The sequence below is a fragment of the Mustela erminea genome, chromosome 13, assembly GCF_009829155.1.
Source record: "Mustela erminea isolate mMusErm1 chromosome 13, mMusErm1.Pri, whole genome shotgun sequence".
In the NCBI taxonomy this organism is placed as follows: Eukaryota; Metazoa; Chordata; class Mammalia; order Carnivora; family Mustelidae; genus Mustela; species Mustela erminea.
This window is the reverse complement of record NC_045626.1, coordinates 41,169,443-41,181,100: the sequence shown is the minus strand read 5'-3', so window position 1 is coordinate 41,181,100 and position 11,658 is coordinate 41,169,443.

The window sequence follows — 11,658 nt, the reverse complement described above, 5'->3', positions numbered from 1 at the left end:
TCTTTGTGTGTGCATTTGTTTATTTGTTTGTTAGGCATCTTAGCAAATACAGAGAAGGCAATAAAGGTTCTATTTTGTCCGGTAGAGATAGGTCATTATTCTGCGGGGGGGGGGGGGGCATCAAAAAAGTCTAGCTTTGTCCGAGATGTTGACCCAAGGGGCCTAGATATCAAGGAGCCCCAAAAGAAAATATCAAAAGGATTTTGAATGGGTAAATTAAGACTTGCCTTCCACTGAGTTTTTCTACAGATGGTGAGAGCAATGGAGAGAGTTAGGAGCACAGACCATTGTGGAAGTTTATGGAAAGGACCACAATGATCACTGCCTTCTTCTGGATGATAAGCCAAAACATGAGGGAGGAAAGAACACTCAGTTGTCCTGTGCAAAGACAAAAGGATTGCACTAGAATCGTGCAATTGTTAAACCTACATTTGAAATCTTTATAGGACTTTCTTTTAAAAAATATATATATAATTTATGAATAGCCAAGATATGGAAGAAGCTTCAGGATCCATCAATAGACAGATGAATAAGGAAGATTTGGTATACACACAAACACGCACACATGACGGAATATTGTTCAGCCATAAAAAAAAATGAGATCTTGCCATTTAAGACAATATGGATAGACCAGAAGTATTGTGCTAAGTGAAATAAGCTATACTGAGAAGACAAATATGATTTCACTCATATGTGGAATCTAATAATAATAATAATAATAACAACAAGTAAGTAAATGAATAAGCCAATAAAGAGCAGAATCAGACCTATAAATAGAACAAACTGAGAGCTGCCAGAGGGGAGGGGGAAGGGGAATTGGGCAAAATGAGTAAAGAGGAGTGGGAGATACAGGCTTCTAGTTATGGAATGAATTAATTACAGGAATAAAAGGCACAGCATTAGGAGTATAGTTAATGGTATTGCAATAGTGATGGATGGGGACATGTAGATGGTAACTACATGGGGGAACAAAGCATAATATATGAACTTACCTAACCACTATGCTGTATACCCAAAACTAATGTAACATTGTATGTAAAATATAGTCATAATAAAAAATATACCTTTATATAGTTTTTATATGTACACATGTAACTTGTATATAATTAATTCATTCAGTGAATATTTATTGAGGGCCTACTATGTGCTATGCACTATTAAAAGTGCCTGGGATGACTCAGTTAAAACAACTAAAAAGGGAAAAACCTGGACCTTTGTAGAAATGACACTCAAGTAAGATAAGTCAGATAGTGAACAATATATTATGAAACTAGGAAATTATAAAGCAAAAACATCATGAATAAGAAAAACACATTGCATGTCCTAAGCTGGCACATGTTGAGAGGTATAGATCATGGTCAAGGTGAGGAGATGGGTCACAATTTTAAGGTTGGTCAGAGTAGGGCTCAATGAGCTGAGCAAAGACTTTAAGGATATAGAGGAACAAGGCAAAGGAATATTTCGACAAAGAGCATTCCAGAAAGAAGGAATGAGAAGGGCCTGGAGGGCAGCATGTTGTGTCTATTCAATAAACAAGAAGGCCATGCATGCTTGAAATCAAGTGAGTTGAAGAAACAAATATGAAGAGATGTGGTCTTAAAGGTGATGGAGGCACATGACATAGGGCTCTATTGATCTTTGTACGTACTTTTGCTTTTGCTCTGAGTGAAATGGGGATTGCTGGAACATTGTTTTGAATATATCTTTTAAATAAATAAAACATGTATAAAATTCCTTGGACACCCCCATTCCATTAATGTTTCAATAAGATACTTACAATTCAGTTTGCCTTTTCAAGGTTAGAATACACACAGAGAAGCTTAAACCATTTTCTATTCAATGTCAGTTCCTTCTTCTGAATAATTAATGTTTTTCAGAGTTCATGTCTTCAGAATGGTTGAGGCTTTATTCTCTGCTCTTGCTTTATACTATTTCCAACTTCTGCTTAAGGCAAACTGACATTTGAGGAGGGATTCTCCATTCTTTTTTTTTTTTTTAAGATTTTGTATGTATGTATGTATGTATTTATTTATTTATTTATTTGACAGAGTGAGAGAGATCACCAGAAGTCAGAGAAGCAGGCAGAGGAGGAAGGGGAAGAAGGCTCCCCACTGAGCAGAGCCCGATGCGGGGCTTGATCCCAGGACCCTGAGATCATGATCTGGGGTGAATGCAGAGGCTTAGCCCATGGAGCCACCCAGGTACTCCAGGATTCTCCATTCTTGAATTCAGGGCCTCTAAGAGGATTCTTACTGACACTAAACTTGCCTTTTTTTGGAAACTGAAATGAATATATCTTTTTTTAAACAGAATGTAATATTTAAATACATTTTAAATGGATGAACAATTCTATTTTCTATCAGTGTGCCATTTAGAGTCTCACTGACATTAAGGTACTAGGAAATATCACTCAAACCTTATCTATGACATGGAAGGATCACTGACCCGACTGACGTGTTTCCTCTCTCCTCTCCTTGTTCCCAACTACTCTTTTTACCTCATTATACCAAAAAAATAAAAATAAATAAATTAAAAATCCAAAACCTCAACATTGGGAATATGTAAAAAGCTACTAGCTATTTTTCTATCCCTTATTTTTTTTTCATTGTATTGATTTGAATGGTTGTTCAATGAAGAACATCAATCCAAGGATGGTAGGTGGACCTCCCACTACTGCTGAATTCAGATGTACACACTCATGTAACTGTCATGCCAATATTACTCAGTCATACTCATCATGTGGGAACACCCTAATTATTTCCAGATTTTATGCAAATAATTTTCTTCTATCCACCTAGAAATCTGGCTTACCTTGCATGTTATTTCAGGCAGTGGAAGACACTTTAGCTGGGAGATGATTAAAATTAAGAGTGTGGCATGTATTCTCCCACCAGAAACCAAAACCAATGTATTCTGGACTCCTGGAAAATGTTAATTTCAATGATTTGTTTCCAGTCTAATGTCACTGAGAGGATTTATAAAGAATCTGATCAAATCTAACATAAACTGTGTAGATGTGACTCTTGCTTACTAACATAGAAGGTGTACTTATAGTTAATGCTGGGACAATAAAACTTGAAACAAGTCATGTAGATAAGAGAGGCTTAGTGAAGACATACAAATTTGCAGTAAAATGTACTGATGGGTCAATTACAAATGTACTAACAACTCCCTAAAATTATGACAAGTCTGAGTTCACTATAATAGTTAAATATTGTTTATAACAGTCTAATCCTAGGTGATAACATGAATCTCTCTGACTCCTTTTATAACACAAGGGTATCAAAATAGCTAGATTATATAATATCCTAACCACACCTTAATATGAGTTTGAAGGATTCAATTTTCTCTGAGGTTCATATAATAAATACTTTTACACAAGCCTCTTATTTTGCCCTTTGTTAAGCAATCTAAATCTTCTTGGCATTTTCATAATAAAGTAATATAAGATGTTCTATTTTTAAAAGGCTTTTTTTTGGTTTTGAGAATATAGAAAATGTCAGAAAAGTAATTATTATATATAAAGAAAGAGTTGAGTTTCTGATAACATCAGGAAAAAAATAAGTATTATGGTTGTAAGTTACCCAGAATTTTAGCATTGATAAATTAAAATGTCAATCCAGCATTTGAAAAAATATGAATAATAACCACAATCTTCAAGAATATCTACTCCTGAAAAACTAACAATGGTCATAACTTGTCAGTTTGTTACAGAGTAAAATATTGCTACTAGGAAGTTAACTTATTCTTCTTGCTTCTAAAAAATTATTTCTCAATGCGAGGGAAAAAAAAAATAAAACCCTCAACACTTTATGGCCTAAAGACACACAGTTTGAAATTACCTCGTAGGAAGAAGAGAACTGCAAAGGTGTTCTCTGAATAGATTTTCATCCCTGCAAGGATATGAACTATATTGATCAGAGGGCATTCTAAAATTCTTCAAAAATTGTTAAACCAAGGAGTAACTCAACCTGGACACCCTTTATCTTTTCAAGATTGAATGCTAGTGAGCAAGAGCTGTGGGTTGCCACAGCAATAATAGTATTCGAAGTATAAAGATGAGATTTTAAGTAACTGGACCTTCTTTCAGCATAGTGTTAAGCTGTTGTACATTTTTCAAGGTTTAACACATAACCCATGCCTATATACAGCTGAACCTTCATATGTTATAATTAGGCAAGATCAGGTTTCTATCAGTTGAATAAGGTCTATAGTTCCATATCAAATAAAAACTATAGTTCTGAAAAATACAATATGGTTTGTTTTCTAACTAAAACAGAGAGGCCTAAATATTAATATAAAGATGCACCCTATATAATTTGTTAAATTTTTATCATTTTCAGTAAGTAGCAGAGATAATGCATTGTGTACCATCTAACTTTGTAAATATAAAAGACAGAAGGGCATCCTACAAAGAGAATGTTTGCAATTAAAAAAATTTGTAAATAGTGCACGCTACATTGAAGGGATCAGAAAACTGGATTTAACTATTTCTTCTCCCTATTCTTCATACTGTAAAATATATTTGCCATGTATTTTGCAAGTCCATGTTCATGCATTACTCTTCTTCATGCATCAAAATGCTAGATAAACCCATATATAAGAGATACACTTTAATATTTAGAATAAATTTTATTTTCCTGTTTAATGATTTGGTATTTACTCACCAATATGGTCTTTGTGATGTTACATTTTTTACTAGGAATAATTGCTTTGAACAGCAATTATCTAAGTCAAGTTCCTACACTCGCAGTGTGGTTGGTTAGTTAGGATTTCTGTTTGTATCCACCTTTCCCCCAAAGTAATTGGAGAATTATCACATGAGAATAAAGGTTAAAGTGGCAGCAATACAATTGGCAGTATTTTAACCAAGGTAGACAGCAAGTACTGGCAATATTCAGTTGACCCTTTAACTAAATGTGTTCTTTGCAAATTTTTATCGCTTTGCTTTTCTTAAAGCAGAGACTCATTCTAAATGCTTGTCTTAAAAACAAGACATTGACTTCCAGGCACACTCTGTGATCTATGTGATCTTGAAAAGAAAACCTTGACGGACATTAAGGAGAACACATGATGGAATGATCACTGGTTTTTTATGCAACTGGTGAATCAGTGAATTCTACTCTTGCAACTAATAATATACTATATGTTAACTAAATTGAATTTAAATTAAAAAAGAAACTGTCATAGGGTTTTCTGCCTTACTTCCTTCATCAGGGAAAGAGAACATTCCTTTAAGTGATTTCTTAAGTCCATTCAGTCTCTAATGTATCAGTTCAAATATGTTTATTATTCTCTAAATAAAATATGCATATTTATCTTGTTGCTGAGAACATAACGAGGTTCCAGGTTTGAATTCTATGTTTCCATACATCAAAAATATGGATAGTCACAGAAAACTCTAGACAAACAAAATATCAGAACTGTTAGATGATAGGTAACCCTAAAAAAAAAAACAAAAACTTGAGGTGTTTAATATCTTAGAATCTATGTAGTAAATAATCATCGACATTATTATTATTTTATTCTCAGAATGAATTAAGCTTTTCATGTGCTCCAGATGCCATGCAAAGATGTTTGGAGTCTATTTTCTTAACAGTAATAATAGTAATAATAATAATGTCTAAAAAAATTTACTACAATCTGAAGTTTATTTGTATTTTTACATTTTTGTAATATATTTAAACTGAAGTTATACTATACTAATTACATTTTAAAATTTAAATCTTAACCTTTTATTACTAGATATTTATAAATTCTCTGGTGACATCATTACATTTTACTTGTTTTCATGTTAATGAAATTCATCACAGTAAACATAATATAAATAATTATACTTGTGAGTTGATTTTACATATAGTTTTTTAGGCCTTGTGGCTTTAAGGTATCCTGAAAAGTTTTATAAATGAATATACCAGTGAAAAAGAAATTGGTAAAGATTAATAATGTATAGAGATTTGTGAAATATTACATAGCCCGACTTTGTCATAATTCTTGAAATTACCCTGTACTTTTCTTCATCACTGGTGTCAGTGCAGTGCAAATCCACATTACTTCATGTCTGTGTTTTATTAATATTCTTGCAAGTCTTCCACCTCTGATTTTTTTCCACTTCATTTCATTCAGAAAATTTTGATAGAAATACCTGTAAGGTACCACACCACAACTACCTAATACTGAGGAGACCATGTTGCTGTTTCTCAACCTAAATGAAAGATTTTATTTTATTTTTTTCTCCCACAAGTCTGTATCAGTTCCTTCTTCTGCATCACTGCCTCAGCAAAAAGCATCTTCTAGAAAAGTCATGCTGACTCTCTGTTTTCAGAGCGTGAGGCCCTACCTTACCCTTCTCTAGCCAACAATCACTTATTCACAAATGCCTCCACTTGTTGCATGAAGCCCTTTCCACAGTAACAAATGAAATTGCCTGCCACCAAATAATTGTCTCTAAACTTTTATAATATATCAGGTCATATATTATCCGTTAGCCATCCCTGTTTGTTGTCTATTTATAGCTCTGATATCCTGATTGACACATTTAACCTGAAGACCTTATTATTAGCATCTCTAGGATACAGGTTTTTATCTTTAGAACCACATAAGAAAAAGGCTTAGGGCTATTGGCCAGAACAGTCCAGCTCCTGCATACTTTTGTCTCACCACTCACCATGCTGCCCTCACCCTCCAGACACTTGCTGACGTGATCCTTTCTCACACCATTTTCCATCCCCATCCCAGGTTGGATACGTGCCGTCCCTTCTGCTTGGTGTGTTCTTGCTCCTCCTTTGCCTTAACTCCTATGCAATACTTAGATGTCAACTCATGACTGATCCTTTAGAGGAAACCCTTTCCTGACTGTTTCTGTGATGATTCTGAATCTCCTTCTTCTACACTCTCATAACCCCAGGCATGTCTCCTTTGCAGCTACCAACATGCTTGGATTTTTTCATACATGTGCTTGTGTATTTGTCTTGTCTTCCCATTCTATTAGAAAACTTCCATGTCTGGAATCTCAGTGCAAAGAATAGTGCCTGAAACTTAGTAAGCCTTCAATACATATTTTTTTAAAAGATTTTATTTATTTATTTGACAGACAGAGATCACAAGTAGGCAGAGAGATAGGCAGAGAGAGAGGAGGAAGCAGGCTCCCCACTGAGCAGAGACCCCAATGAGGGGCTCGATCCCAGGACCCTGAGATCAATACCTGAGCTGAGGATTGAACCCACTAAGCCACCCAGGTATCCTCAATACATATTTTAAAACTAATCCTTAACTTTGGTCCAACTCATGGTATCTCGAAATATGACAACTATGATATCCTACATGGAAAACTTCCCAACAAGGTACATGCATCCCTATTTGATAGTCCACAGCGCTTTAGCTCTTCACTTCAACTCTCTTCATTAGATGAGGGTATCATTAAGAGAGGTTTTTTTTTTTTTTTTTAATGGAAAATATAAGGGGCTATCTCTAAATTCTAACTGTACATCTAAAGTGATTTTCATTACACAGTAACAAAGAATCTACTGTGAGCCTTAATTTCCTCAACTTTAAAACCATCATTAAAAAACAAACAAACAAACAAACAAAACCGGGGCTCCAGGATGGCTTAGTTGGTTAAGCATCTGCTTCAGGCTCAGGTCATGATCACAGGGCTCTGGGGTTGAGTCCCATGTCTGGGTCCCTCCTCCCTGGGGAATTTGCTTCATCCTTTCCTTCTGTGTCTTTCCCTCTGCTCAGTCTCTCTCTCTCAAATAAATAAAGTTAAAAAAAAAATAAAAACCATCATGACATCAACCCTTTCTGCTAGAATTGTTTATATATTTATATAAAAATAAAATATAAATATAAAAATATTTATATAATAATTCTATCATGCATATTTTATATACTATCGATAATCCATATACTATATATATTTAATAGTTTAAATATAAAATGCTATCAAATAAATTAAATTTTCCTAAAGCAGCATGTAATATTGTCCTCAATATCCATGAAAACTTAAAACTTAAGTCTTTTGTATTTATCATCGACCAAGAATAATGTCAAAATGAAACATCTTTAAAGTAAATTCTGCTGTGTAGTCAAAGGTGCTATAGTGAGTTTCTAGTGTGCTTAATACTAAAACAGAAACTGATACGGCATCAGGCTAAACACTAAGACATCGGAGATTTTTAAAGTCCATTAGATTATAGTGTCATTGACATGGGAGGGAACAAGTATTTTATTTCTTTTGTAACCTTCTACCTTTCACTATACAGGACAGGATTTTGCACAGAGTGAGTGGTCAATAAGTTATTGTTGTGGTGACTGCTAGATAATGAGTCGTGAAGAATAGCTAAATTAGAGTCAGGAAAAATCCACAGAACTATAGCAATCACGTGTGTTGCACTGAACATCAAGAGACTAGTCAGAGGATGGCAGAGAGAGAGTAAGATTTTGTACCGCTGGTAAGAACATTATTGTGCAGCTATTCAGGAAGTAACAGACTGACTTAATGTGATGTAAGTGTGAATTCAGGAATATAAAGTAGGAATCTCTTGATCTGTTATCCCAAATTTCAAAGCAATAATTACAACTGCAAGAAAAGAAATCTTACTAGGTACCTTTGAAATTATACCATCAAAGGACTTGGCTGTCGTCACCTTTGTGTCCCTATATTTTAAATAACATTTTTTTTAAGAGAGTTAAATTGAAATATTTCTTGTGGGGAGGAAATTGGAGGAAGTATTTATACACCCAAGTAAACGTGGAATTCAGATATATTTTCCTTCAAAACCAAGCCGCATAGTAAATGTGATTTTTATCTTTCAAACTTCAATGACAATTTTCATTTTAATCTGGTAGGCATTTCATGGTGTGTGTGTATGTGTGTGTGTGTGTGTGTGTGTGTGTGTGTGTGTACTTAAGAGTAATGTCATCACATGTGAAATGGCAATGATTTGAAAATATTAGTGTTCTTACTATATTAAGGTGATCTTTCAATATATCTGTTCCTGCTTAGGCAATAGAGGGTTGAGGACTTTGGAAAGGGATCTAGTTTTGGGGTTCCCATTGCATGCACCTGAAATTCTGTCAAGCAGTCACGTCAAATTGAACCAGTGGAGCAGGATGGCAGGGGAGAAATGAATGCTCGGTTTTAGATGCTTTTATTAGCCAGCGAGGGAAGTCTCTCAGCCAAAGTAGACAATAAATCCTACTATCAGGTAGCTTTAGTCTTAAATGCAGTCAAATAAGTGATGTTCAGAGGACAGAATCTTGGCTGTAAAGGGGTAGAAGAGGCTGTAATCCCAGAGCAGCTCCTGTCCCTGCTCAGCTAGATGACATGGGGTGAGGATGTGGAAGGAAAGGAAAGGGTACCAGTTTGCTTACCTGGCTCATCCTTGCAAAAACAGAGAGCCCTAACGAGAGCATATCTGATTAAACATTGTTGAAGTTAACAGAAGGTAACTGACTTTTTCCCACTCTCAAACAGGTAGGAGCTAATGAGGAAGACCAACTTTTTTTCACAACATAAAGCTACTATAGTACTGTCCATACCTGAAAATTATGTTTGTTTTCCTGCCCACTTCCTTTATTATTTATTATTTTTTTTAAAGATATTTATCTGAGAGAGAACTAGAGAGCGAGAAAACATGAGCAGTGGGGGAAGAGGCAGAGGAAAAAGGAGAAACAGACATCCTGCTGACCAGGGAGCTTGATGTAGGGCTGGATCCCAGGACCCTGAGATCATGAACAGAGCTGAAGGCAGATGCTTAACCCACTGAGTCAACCAGGTGCCTCCCTGCCCCCTTCCTTTAAATCTGAAATTCATTCATCATTCTGCACAGAGTAGAGAAAGTTTTATAAAATATGCATTTCCAAGTTCACTGGGCTATGAAGAAATAAAGAAGATCCCAAAAATACTGAAAATGTGTTAAAAAAAAGAATAAACAAAACCAGAAAATTTTTTTCCCATACATCCTTGAACAAAACAAAATTGGGAAAGTTTTAAGTTGCAAAAGTTTGTGTAGTTCAAAACATTTTAAACCTATATTCCCTTCATTTTGTTTCCCAGCCATCCTCCTCCTCCAACTCATTTCCCACTTTCTATTCAACAACAAACTTGATAATTAAGTTTTGAATCTAAGTGTTGGGGAGAAGTTCTCTCTATGCCACCACACTTCAAAATGAGTCTTTCCCAAAATTGCATGAAAAGATTATCTCCTCTTCCTCCTGATGATATGGACGTCTTGACTCCTCAGATGCCCCAAACTTAGGAAAATCCGCAGAGACACTTGAGTCAATGGAATCATAGCTTGGTAGTGAGGACATTTGTTTAGGTATTCTGAGCTTCTCCCATGCCTACTAATGTTCATTATATGGTTATGCATAATCTACCCTTGCATCAATTAATAATGTGTGTCCTTTTATATTCAGCAATATTTCACAAATTAAACTGTTAGAATCATAAACTTATGGAGCATTCATTTTGATTTTTAATTAACTTAAGCACTGAGAATATCAAACTTCTCCACTGTTAAATTGAAAATTTTCCTATAGTTCTCACATGATGGCTAGGAATGTAACTAAATGAGGATATTTGACAGGGAGAGGGGATTCCTAATTTCTAATTATTTCTGGCCCAGAATATGAAAAGTATGGTTGCTCTGTTTTGGCATGATTATTATTTGTGTCTTAAAAGTGTGTGACACAACAAGCAGCTGATCTCTTGGTATTTAAGATAAGTTGTTGAGAACTAGTTCTGTGCATTTTATGCTATATATGTAATGTGGTGTGGGCAAATATAACAAATAAGGCCTTATTTACTGTTAATATGCAAAATACCATCATCCATGCATACTTCTACATGGAGTTATGTTATCATCATTAAATATAAGACTCTTTTATGGGGTTTGGTGTTGAGTACACCTCAGATAGAAATCCCACCTGCTACAGAATCTGCACAAAGATAACATTGTGCTGAAAATCAATTACAAATTCCTGTTGTAGTTCATTCATGTTTTCTATATCTAATGATGATTTCTTCTAAATGAATAAAGAATATTTTTGGCAAGTAGAGAATGGAGGGAAAGAGAAATCAAATGGCCAGACTAAATGAAACTCTATTATAAACACAAATACTGTTTAGAATTATTCCATTCACATTTACTTTCTTTTTCTTTGTGTTTATCAAAGTCTATATTGCAGTCAGTAAACAAAAATTTATTTAAAATAATTTATTGTAAATAGCCATTGGAAAGCCAAGCCCTTCAGATAGTCTTCTAACACAATGGGACAGTAAGAGTGCAGGAAATGGCTTCTAAACCAGGACAACATAAGAATCAAAAGTGCCTTGCCATACTTATTCTGTTCTGAAAGGATTATGACAAAAAATTACCTCTTCCTTATTTTCCTATATTTTAAGAAATTATTCACAGAGCAGTCATAGTTAAGACAAATGTGAGTTATTAATTCAGGCAAAAACATTCTTTTAGATACAGATGTAGTGAAAAGAAGGGCCATAAGCACCCCAATGTTCATAGCAACAATATCCATAATAGCCAAATAGTGGAAAGAGCCAAGATGTCCTTCAACAGATAAATGGATAAAGAAGATGTGGTCCAAATATACAATGGAATATTACACAGCCATCAGAAAGGATGAATACCCAAC